Genomic DNA, 11,562 nt, shown 5'->3' with positions numbered 1-11,562 from the left:
TCAGCCATTCCCCAAAAGGCCTGTTCTCCAACCCCTTCACCATGCATCATGCCAGGGTTCAAACTGGAAATCGCCTTGAAAACATGGAGCACAATGAGTAACACCGTGTGTCATGCTGGGGTTCAAACTGGAAATCACGTAACAAACGGCCAGATTAAACTAAGACACAAACAGAAAGGAGAAGGCGGCAGACCACCCCCAGCAGTAAGACGCCGCTCCTCAGCACGGGGAAAAGACCTCAAACAAGCCCGCTGCCTGCGGAGGGAAAGAGAGACGAGGGGAGAGAGGGGCCCTTGTCCTCCGGCAGCAAAGTTATCGCCGAGGACGGACCAGCAGGCCGGCTGCCCCGCCTTCCGACAAGCCGAAAGGGCGCCTGAGGCCACACACGGAAAGCGGGGCGGGCCGGCTGGGTCCCCGCCGGGGAGGCGGAGCGAGGTTCGAAGCGGAGCGGGGTCCCGGGGGCGGAGCCGGGGCTCAGGACCCCGCCAGGGGAGAGGAGGAGCGGGACCCCCAACCTCCCTCAGCCGCGGCGTTCTCCGCCCGCTCTGCGCATGCGCACGCACCGCCCTCTCCCCCCCGCCCGTCCCCGGCGCGTGCGCAGAGCGCGTTCCCGGCCTGCGGCTGCGGCGGGAGGGTCGGCGCCGGCCGGCCTGGGCTCCGCTGCGGGCGGGAACGAGCCGCCGCTCCCGGCGTGGAACGGGGAGGAGAAGGGCGGCTGCCGGCCGGCCGGCCGTCTGGGAGCCGCGCGGCTCCGGCTCCTGGAGCGGGAGGCAGCGAAGGAAGGAAGGGGCGAACCGGGGCGGCGTCCGCCGCGCCCAGCCGCGCTCGCTCCGCGGGGCTCCGGGCGTGGGAACGAGCGAGGAGCGGAGCCTGAACCCCCGGGCCCGCAGGTGAGGCGGGAGGGCGGTGCCGTGCCCGTACGAACCCGGTTCTGCGGGTTTGGGGAGGGCGCAGCGGCTCCCGTCGCCGCGGGGGAAACAATAGCGGCGGCAGGCGATGTCGGAGCCGCCCGGGCCGCTCCCGCGGGGCTCATCCCGCACGGCAAGACCCGTCCCGGGGAAGCCCCGCCGGGAGGAGCGGAGAGGGGAACGGAGAGAGAGGGAGAGGGGTGAGACAGAAAGGAGGAGGGAAGAGAGGGGAGACAGAAAGGAGGAGGGGAGAGAGAGGGGAGACAGAAAGGAGGAGGGGAGAGAGAGGGGAGACAGAAAGGAGGAGGGGAGAGAGAGGGGAGACAGAAAGGAGGAGGGGAGAGAGAGGGGAGACAGAAAGGAGGAGGGGAGAGAGAGGGGAGACAGAAAGGAGGAGGGGAGAGGGTGGAGGCAGAAAGGAGGAAGGGAGAGGGTGGGAGGCAGAGAGGGAGAGAGAGACAGGGGTGGAAAGACAGAAAGAGGTAGTGAGAAAAGAAGCTGGCCTGCAGTCATGGCTGGGTCAGGGTCTCTCTACCTCTTTCTGTCTCCGAGTCCCTGGAAGGGTGCTGCTGCAGTCTCCCTGGTTCCCTGGGCCACAGGGCATGCTCCTGCCGTGGGGCTCCCTCTGGCTTTCTGGGTCTCAGTATGGGCTTCTGGTTTCTTTTCAGGTTATGTCTATTTGTTTATTCTTGCTCTGCCCTGCTGCTGTAATTGGAAAGAGGCTGTGATCTGCTCCATGTGTTCAGGGTGATTTCCAGTTTGAACCCCAGCATCATAGGCTGTGTTATCCAATCTGTGTGTTCGAAGTGATTTCCAGTTTGAATCTTAGCATTTTTTTTACAAAGGCATGTACTAATAGGTTGGGGGGAATGGTTTTAAATTAGAGGGGGGAACGACTTAGATGAAACATAAGGAAGGAATTCTTCACAATGGGCATGATGAGGCAGTGGCACTGGTTACCCTGGGAAGCTGTGGATGTCCCGTCCCTGGAGGTGTTCAAGGCCAGGTTGGATGAGACCTTGAGCAGTCTGGTCTGGTGGGAGGTGTCCCTGCCCACGGCAGGGGAGTTGGAACTGTATGATCTTTAAGGTCTCTTCCAACCCAAACCATTCTATGATTCTGTGATACACTGTGTTATCAGATCTGCTCCCTGTACTCTGAGTGATTTCCGCTTTGAATCCTAGCATGTTACATTGCATTATATGTAATGCATACAGTGTTACGTGTTTCACTGATAAAAGTTCTGTGGACTAAGTAGTACTGTGTTGAATTTGTATGGTCTGCTCTGCGACTCCCTCATTTTCAAGAGGTTTACTTTTTGCTTTTAAATAAGAAAGGTCTAGGATCAGTTTTATTCGTTTAAAGCATCTCATGTTGCTATCTAACATATTTGGAAATGTGTGGGGGGGGGCGTTATTACAAAGTTCCTGTAAGATTGAATCTACACTTGGCTGGTGAGTTCTTCTGACCTTCATTGTGCCTTGACAGTGAAGTGATTTAATTAACTCTATTGGGGCCCAGAAGCTGTTAGATTCTTAATATACGTCTGCTTCCATGGTTAATGTAATTGCTTAGTGATGATGTAAGAACAGGTGAGAGGTGTTCTAGCAGTACAGAATAGTTTGAAGTAGGTGACATGCTTTTTCCATTGTTTGTATTACTTAGGTTTGGAGATGTTTACCTTAGAGTGTGAAGTCAGTCTTACCTGAACTATATTCCTGGCTGTAGCTGAGAAGTTGTGAATAGCAGACAGTTGTGTGAAATGTCAGGTATAAGCTTGTTGCTCTAAATTTCAGTACTTCTTGTGAACAGACTCCAAAGGATTTTTTTGTTTTTCCTTTTTTAAATTTTTTCTTTAATGACTCATTGTCTCAGAAGATGGCATAGTAAATTAACATATATGAACTTCTGGGAAGTGCTGTTTAAATGGGACTCCAAGAAGTGAGGATCTGTAGAACACGTTAAGGTCTAGGTTTTCACATAGCACACAAGCTGTCAAGTGCATAAACCCCGAAAACCTAGGCTGGTATATGTAACTGAATACCTCTGGTGAATAATGCCAGCAGAGGGTTAAAAACTGAAAACAGGTTTGGTACCATGTTGTTGTTTGTGTTTGTAAGGTCCAGGTATGAAGGTGTGTGGTGATAATTATGGATCAGTACTCCAGTAGTGTTACAAAAAATGATTAGAGATGCTAAGAAAGTAATCCAGATCTATTATTTTAAATATCTGGAAACTAAGAAACATGTAAGTGTATTTAGTTGATAGTTCATGTTTATGCATTACATGTCCTTAAAAATTGTTTACCGAGGTAGTGCTATCTGCTTGTGAAGATGACAAAGTTCATATTTTTTTATATCAGGCATACAGAGTTAGAGCTGGTCCAAGGGAAGAAGTGAAGGTGCACCTCCCTAAGGGCGAGGTGGAAACAAGTGTTTCTAAGCCTATGAGCCTGCTACCACAGCAGAGGGCTAGTCCAAAGGAGTGATGTCAGCTGATCGAGGAGATGGCAGGTGGAGAAAGCTTTATGGAGTACCCAGGAGAATTTGTCCTGTTTGCTTTCAGTAGCTTTTTTTCATTGTACTGTAACTACAGCAGTAGTAGAAAAGGGTGTAGGAGTGTATTAAATTGGTAATGGAAAAATATCTTAAATAGTTGCAGCTTATTACTGAGCATGGGTTGTTACCATGGGGCTCTATGTTTCATTAAAAAGAAATGGAGGCTTAATATAGTTGCAGTGTTTTGGTTTGGTTTTTTTTTTTTTTTTTAATGAGTAGTGAATCATTCTTTTGCGAAAGGATGGAAAGGATACCCATTTTGAAAAAGCTGACGGTGTATAAAGGACGGTTGTTCCGTTTTAGAATAAACACTTACAGAAGATTCTTGTGGCTGTAGTTTTTTCTGTGCATTCCTGCCATTTTTCATGGTCCCCATTATAGTACCGTCATTTCCTTATATTTTACAATCACATTTGATTTCTTAGTTTGTTCCTGGATCTTCACTGTTTATTGTAGTGCTGATTCTTGAAAAGTCTGTGTTACACAGCATCTGGTGAAGTGACCATTACAAGAGCTTTGCAGATGCTTCTTGTCACTGATTGTTATAGCTTGTATGTAATGTTTTATTTTGTGGAGTAATGGTATCTCCAAGTGTGGCTGTTAGCAGCTGACTGGCAGAGAACTCATGTTTCATAAAATAAGTGCCACTGCTTGAAATTGCATCACTGCATGATGTTGTCTTGCAATTTTGTTTAATTGCAAAGTTTGAGGAAGGTCGCTAAAGATGGCTTGGTGAGTCTGCAGATGCTTGGTAGTACTGCAGGGTTCTAGGATACATAGGTACAGTTAACTGCCTTGCATTCCTTTCAGCTCACCACTAACCAGACATGATTATACTTTATGGCTCCGTCAGGCAGCACTTTTGCAGACTGTATAATGTCTTTTAGATTGTCTTAGCTGGTGACCTTCTTTTCATCTATAGTTTCATGGCACCAACAAGCTGAAGGGTTTCAGCCCCTCTGAGGACTTGCCATTCTATTTCTAAACACCCTGAACTCATAAGAAGTTTCTCAAATTTTAAAATGGCAAATAAACTGCACATATGCTTCATTAAAGGTGTCTATCATGGAGTTGTTAGCTTGTACTGCATTAACTGTTGTTTTCTGAACCAGGATATTCTGAATGAAAATTCTAAGGGAGTTCTTAGAACTATTGCATTAAACCACTGTTTATTCTCCCCCTCCCTGCCCGGTTTGGTTTGGTCACCCTCTGTCCATTCAGCCCGTTTTCTTAGGTTTTGGACCTGTGGATGGGCATACTAATTCCAAAGAGTGTACCCTTGTATAGGGGCATTTTTCTGAGGAAGACTTTTATTTTAGTCTTACGTAATTTTAATTCGACTAAAGTCAGATATTTTTATTCTATATCTGTTTATTTTTGTCTCTCCTTCATGATTTGCTTTGACAAAGCACTGAAGGTTAAGCAAATAAGATTGTGATTCCAGTGTGACTCTTTTCTGTTCCCTCTGAAATATGAATGCTACTTCAGCTGTTTTGCTGTAAGGATAGCCCTGGCTTGTTTGTAGCTGTGTGTTGCTGGAGCTGCAGTTTCATGAGGCAGTTCTTTAAAATTGTTGGGTTGGTTGGTTTTTCCACTGTTCTGAGCACATTAACTTTCAGAACTTTGCTTTAATTGCAGGCACGGTGGTTACCAAACTTTCACTCATCAGCACTATTCATTTGCTATTCGTTTGTTGAAGTAAAGAGCAAATGTTTAGTGAACTTAAGAAGTACATTTAGAGTCTTTAATTGCCACTCTGTCATCATTGTATAGCACCTGCTTCTTGGCTCTTTCTTTTCAGTTAAGTATTTGAAAAAGCTTTTGCTCTTTTTAGTATATTTGACAAATATATTTCTTTGGTATGTTTAACACTTGTGGAACTGTCAAAAATCAAGATGAGTTATTGCTGTGTGTGCTTTTCAGCAACCTGTGATTGGTGTGCTGGTGAGGAACAATTTATTTTGTTTCTCGTGCTTCTTACTTTCACTCTCTGTACTAATGCGCTTCTAGGAAGAGCGGCTAGAAAGCTGCCTGGCAGAGAAGGACCTGGGGGTGTTGGTTGACAGCCAGCTGAATATGAGTCAGCAGCGTGCCCAAGTGGCCAAGAAGGCAGGCCGATGGCATCTTGGCTTGTATCAGAAATAGCATAGCCAGCAGGACCGGGGAAGTGATTGTGCCCCTGTACTCAGTGCTGGTGTGGCTGCACCTTGAGTACTGTGTTCAGTTTTGGGTCTCATTATCAGAAAGACATTGAAGTGCTAGAGTGCATCCAGAGAAGATCAATGAAGCTGGTGAAGGGGCTGGAGAACAAGTCTTATGAGAGATGGCTGAGGGAGCTGGGGTTGGTTAGCCTAAAGAAAAGGAGACCTTATCACTGTCTACAACTTCCTGAGAGGAGGTTGTAGCGAGGTGGGTGTTAGGCTCTTCTCCCAAGTGATAGGTACTAGGATGAGAGGGAATAGCCTCAAGTTGCACCACAGGAGGTTCAGATAAGACATTAGGAAAAATTTCTTTACTATAGGGTTATCAGACACTGGAACAGGTTGCCCAAGGGGATGGTTGAGGCACCATCCCCAGAGGTATTTAAAAGATGGGTAGATGAAGTGCTCAGGGATATGGTTTAGTAGTGGACAGGTATGGTTGGACTTGATGATCTCAAAGGTCTTTTCCAACCAAACGATTCTATGATTCTAATGTTTTCCATAAGTAGCCCTCATTCAGATTCTTTCTTTTAGGATTTTACACTTGTTTGATTTCAAGACCTTCCAGCCTTTCTCTGCTTAAATGTTCCTTTCTCCCACTGGCTACATTGCTTTTTTGTTGTTATGAAATCAAAGACTTTAGCCACTAATTTGAATTGAATCAACTTCTAGCTGAAATTGATCCCCAAAGGCTATTACTATGTGTTCTGCAAGATCTTTGGGCTTTGTTGAGAAATTTCTTAGTGCTATGTCTTGTTTGTTAAGAGACAGATAAAATTCTCTAAGAAACCTGTATATTAATGTAGTCTTAAATTGTGAAATTGCATTCAGATGATATTTTGTAATTAATGACTTCCCAGTAGTATTTCTGTCTTATGTCAAAAATACCAGTTTCCAGCAGCAGGGGCAGCTGGTTCTATTGCAGTATTCTGTAGAACCTCCTTCAATGGTCTACTTGATTCAGAAGTTTAAGGGTCTGTACCAGATAAGAGCACTAACTTTGCAAGTGGACAACTGAAACTACATGAAACTTTGCCTTGCATGTTATGGACAAAAGCTGCATCTCTTTCTCAGGATTAAAATAATTTACTGCTTTAAAGGCATAAACTGCTGTGTTCGTGGCTTCGGACTTGAAATGCAGGGGCTGCTGGCTTATATTCCAGTATAGTTAGGAAGATGAGGCTTGTTCTAACAGCCAGCAGTTCTAGAGCAGGGCTGCTCTTTTATGTTTTTGGATCAAGTATACAGAGTTTGTTTCTACACAGGTAAATTTTAATTACTTTGTGGTTTTACTTGAAAGAGGAAAAGAGGGTTTGAGTCTATTTATTTATAGCCTGTTCACACTGTAGTATCTGAATGCCTTGTGTGTTTGTGATGCCAAGTACACTGGTGTAGGCCCAGGCATCAGAACAGGTGGTGCTGTTGGAGGTGTTGAGTGATAGGGCCTGAGATTGTAGTGTGGCTTCTGTTTTATGTGAGACAGGTCATGGTTTTTTCTAGGAAGCAAAAGGGAAGCAAAAAGAACCCTTAATGAGAAAGTAATGGGAGGAAGAGTTGATTGCAAAGACTTAGGGAAGAGATAAAATTTATATTCTCTTGAAGTCAAGATGAATGAGAGGGAACTTGAGTGATTTCCTCATAGGTCTTCTGGTTTATTTAGGGACTTAAGGCCCTTCAGTTTTTTGGAATGAAATACAACAGGATGTTGTGTCATCAGTTGGGTAATACTATGTGTAACCCAGCCAGAAGTAACAAATAAATATGTAATAGATGTGACTCCAGAATTCTGAACTGTAAGCGCAGCTGATAATAATGTACTTTCCTCTTATTACCTTCTATAATTTAGGAAGGCTGGTGTAACAAACCAGCCTTTTTGTGGTTGTGTTGTGTCTTATTTTGGGGTTATTTTAGTAATTTGCTTTGAAAATTCTAATGTTACAGCATTAATGTTACATCATTAGCATTATTCTTTATAGCATGCAGCAAAATATTTTTTCTCGTACTTAGCAAGTGAAGCACCTAAGAAATATTTCTGCACGCATGTGAAATATTTGGCATCTTGATATTAATTCTCAGAAAAATGTTATATGTTTAGCTTTAGACTACTCTATTGGCAATAGGACTAGATTGCTTTAGTACTGAACTGTATAACAAGACATGAAATATTCTGACATTCATAAGCTCGGTTCAAAGTTACATGGAATGGAAGAAATTGTGACAAGACGAGGAATATTAAAACATAATACTTTTTGAAGACAGCTTATCTTGAGGTTTAGTTCAAAGCTGACAGCAGTAGTAACTATAGAATCATAGAATCTTGTATTTTGGAAGGAACCTCTGGAGGTCAGAGCCTTCTCCAGTCATGTTTTTATTATCTTCAGGGCTGGGCATTTCACAGCCTCTCTAGGCCCATGTTTAACTCCCTCTGTTCTTCAGCTATAGGGCCATGTATTTGCATGTGATTCCTGTTGGGGATGTGGGCGTTCTAGATATTTGTGTCTACCTGTGCTGTTCACTACTGTGTCCTGATGCACGCGTCCCTAAGAGTGCATCTGACAAGCTTGCATTCGTGCACCTTAGGAGTGGGTTCTCCTTGACTGCAGCCTGTACTGACCACCTGCTAGCTGGGGTGCAGGATCTTGCATTATTGAAGAGGGTTGCTGTGCAGTCTGGTCTGGACAGATACTGTGGTGCAGTCAGTGGAGTGATGACTGGCAGCATCAAACCAGCTTTTGACCTGTGTTGTTTCCTCTCCAAGGTGTCTCCTGCTGGTATAGACTTGAATTATTTTTTTTGTACTTTGAGTGGATTTCTTTATTTCAGACATTTCTTTCTAATTCTCTAATTCCTGTTTAATCTAACTGATGATCACCTTGCTCTTCAATATGAACAGTTTTGGGCAAATATCCTGTCAGACATCTTTTTTGATTCACACACACAAAAGTTCCTATCTTCATGTTTTTTATTATTCAGACCTTTCTGCCAAGGGGGGAGCCTTGCAAGCACCCCCACTGTGTTCCCTGCATCACTAAGCAAAGGCCCTGCAGTTTTCTTAGTCTGTCTTTTGTTCCTAGTGTTCCTCTTTGACCTTTTCAGTCTTTGCTAGTTTTGACTTCAACTGGGGTTTGGCTTTTCTAAGTCCTCCTTGTATGCAAAGGCAACCTCTCTATGTATATTCAGGTAGTCTTGTCCTGCTTCCTTTTTTCAGTTTGGGCTTAGTCAGGAGTTCTGTGCTCATCCTAGGTGAGAAGTGTGGCAGATGGCTAGTGGAGAATACCATGCTTGCCTTCCTCCAGAGTGCCTTTGGCATGATTATGCTACAGTGAGACTGAGATGAAGTACTTTTCACTTATTTAAAGCATCAGCGTCTAATTTTTTAAGTTCACTGTATGTATATATATAAATATATTTGTAGGTACTGCCAGTCAGAACATAGCTGTACTAAAAATAGTCATAACCTGCTAAATTCCAGTCCCTAAATCAGTTTGCCAGCAAAGAGAATCTCAGTGAATTCACAAGCCAGAGTTACTTGTCTATTACAAGTGGTATGTTTTTTAAAGGATGTACACAAAATCAGTTATTCTGCGGATTTTAGGTACGTGATAGTTATGAACTACAACTCTAAACATACATATTAGAATTAATTCCATGCTTAGTCACCATTTTTAGTAGATAGGTTTGAGTTCTGTCGCTTACATGAACTGATTTACTGTCATAACATGATTTCTTGATTTTTTTTTTTTGCTAAGATATAATGTTATGAAAACCTTCTGTAGTAGGGGAGTATTGTTTTACAGGTTGGTACAACTTCTGCTTTGGGCCCAATCTTCTTTTTTTTCTTAATTTGGATTTGGCCAGTAAGACTTACTGAAGAGAGATGCAGGTTTTTGATGACAGTTCTTCTGAATGTGGAAAGCAGACTGTAACTGAGCTTGAGCCTTGTCTACTGAGATTTCCAAACAGTTTTCTGCATGTGTATATGTTCATCTGAATACAAAAGGCAAGTTTGCTTGCTTGCTTTTAAATACTAAAAAGACAATTACTGAATAGATTAACAGTGGCAGTACCTGTCCCAGCCCTTATCTCAGAGTTTCCCTGAATGAGCTCTGCTGTCCTACTTTCAAGACCCATCCCAGCCTCTGGTAACAATGAGACTGGAATCTCATGTTTCTTCCTGAAAGTGTGCTGCTAACACCAGAATTAAAGCCAAAACAAACAACAACAACGGAAAGTCATGTTGTGGAGGAGTAACAAATAAATTGAACTATGAACCGCATTGAGATGGTAAAAAAGCTTTGTGACAGGCGAGTCCTGTCTTTTGGTCCAAATGCCTGTAATTTATCCAAACACTCTGCACTGCGAAATGAATGAGCAGCCTGTGGAGGAATGGAGTAATCTGGTGGGGGTAATAACTATGTCCACTTTTCCCTGTCAGAGGGCATGCAGTGCTGGACAATAGAACTGCATCTTCTCAGGTCTCTTCAGGTACTGTGGGTTTATTCTTCTACTGCTCATCTGCAAACGCTGCAAGCTCTCTTTTAAGGATTTTACACAATAGACTTGTGCACCTACAGTGTTGAGTATGTTTAGTTTTGGAAACAACTGGAAATGAATAATCATTTTGTGTGTCGTATGGAGAAGCCTTTAAGAAGACATGTCTAGTTTCAAGTCTTTTGTGTGTTTTTTCTCATTAGCAAATAGAGTATTTCCCTCTTCTGAGCACATAAATAGTAAAACACCTGCAGAATTTTCCCTCTTCTAAGCACATAAATAGTAAAACACCTGCAGAATTTGAAGCAGAATAAAGGACTTCCTACCGGCATGGAAAAGAGAAGACTAGTGGTGGAAAGTTGGGGGGATTAAGAAGTGTAGAAGCTAAAATACAAATAAAGATAGCTATGATGCTAGTTGATAGATTTGAGTGCCAGTAAGTACCCCAATATGTTTTGGCTTTGTGATTGATGTATAAAAATAAGAAATTAAAAACTATGCTTGCACAAAAAATACCCCACACTTGTTGCATACTGTTTCTCCTGTATTATTAAGTTGCAAGGAATTCTTGAATATTTGCTGGTTAGACCTGGTATGAAAGATAGTTTTTGCACCAGTTCAGTTTCAAAAGGATAGCAAATACTACTTCCTTCTAGACCTTTGCTGTTTACATGAAGAAAATTATGTTTTAAGTAAGGTGTTTTCCCAAGCCCTGTATGGGACACTTCTGTTATTTGTATCAAGTAGCTGGGCTACCCCCAAACTCTGATTTGGAAGAACTTGGACGTCTGGAAGTAGAGTTTCTTCAGGATATTTGAAAAAAAAAAAAACCCCACCTAATTTAGATTAATTTGAGTAATGTTTTGCTGTCTATGCTTTGGTTTGGTGGCGGTTATATTCTTGCAACTGTTAACAAAGGTGTCTGAAAGAAAACCAAGAGGGTATTTTATGTATTATTCTGGATATATGATGCTAGCATGTTTCTTTCTTCATTTGCCAATTTAGAATCTTGTTAGTCAAAAGATTGTTTGTCTAGAAGTATTATTTCTAATGTAGTGTAAGGCGGCAGTTCTCTTTCAATTGCATCTGGATGCCTTAAAATGTAAATAAGCCCCATCTACCTGCCTGGATGCTTTGGAAAGTGTGTCTGCAGAATATATCTTTTCAGTTTTAGAGAGAGCTCTATGATCATCTAAGTTTAATTCTTTAACCTGTTGTTGCCTATGGGTTTTCTTCAAGTCCATAAAATTAAGTGGACACTTATTTTTAAGAGCTGTGAAAGGTGACAAGGTACCCAAGTGTCTTCATTGAGCTAGGAGCAGTTAACAGTTGTGTGCAACCTTGAAACTGTAGATTCTATTCAGTAGAAAGACTTCACTGTGTGTGCACCTTGTAGGATGCACT

General features: G+C 43.0%; 1 protein-coding gene across 10 annotated transcripts in view; it reads left to right on the top strand.

The window, feature by feature from the left end:
- Nucleotides 1-625: 625 nt before the first annotated feature.
- The window catches only part of LRRFIP2 (LRR binding FLII interacting protein 2), a 59,183-nt gene continuing 48,246 nt past the window's right edge, over nt 626-11,562 (top strand). For 6 of the 10 annotated variants that reach the window (XM_069859805.1, XM_069859797.1, XM_069859800.1 and 3 more), the window contains exon 1: nt 626-890. The gene's annotated coding sequence lies outside the window, so the exon portion shown is untranslated. The remainder of the gene's footprint in view (nt 891-11,562) is intronic. The other 4 variants (XM_069859801.1, XM_069859802.1, XM_069859803.1 and 1 more) reach the window with 4 other exon arrangements.

This window comes from Phaenicophaeus curvirostris, chromosome 6 (assembly GCF_032191515.1).
Source record: "Phaenicophaeus curvirostris isolate KB17595 chromosome 6, BPBGC_Pcur_1.0, whole genome shotgun sequence".
In the NCBI taxonomy this organism is placed as follows: domain Eukaryota; kingdom Metazoa; phylum Chordata; class Aves; order Cuculiformes; family Cuculidae; genus Phaenicophaeus; species Phaenicophaeus curvirostris.
This window is presented reverse-complemented; position numbering and strand designations above follow the sequence as displayed.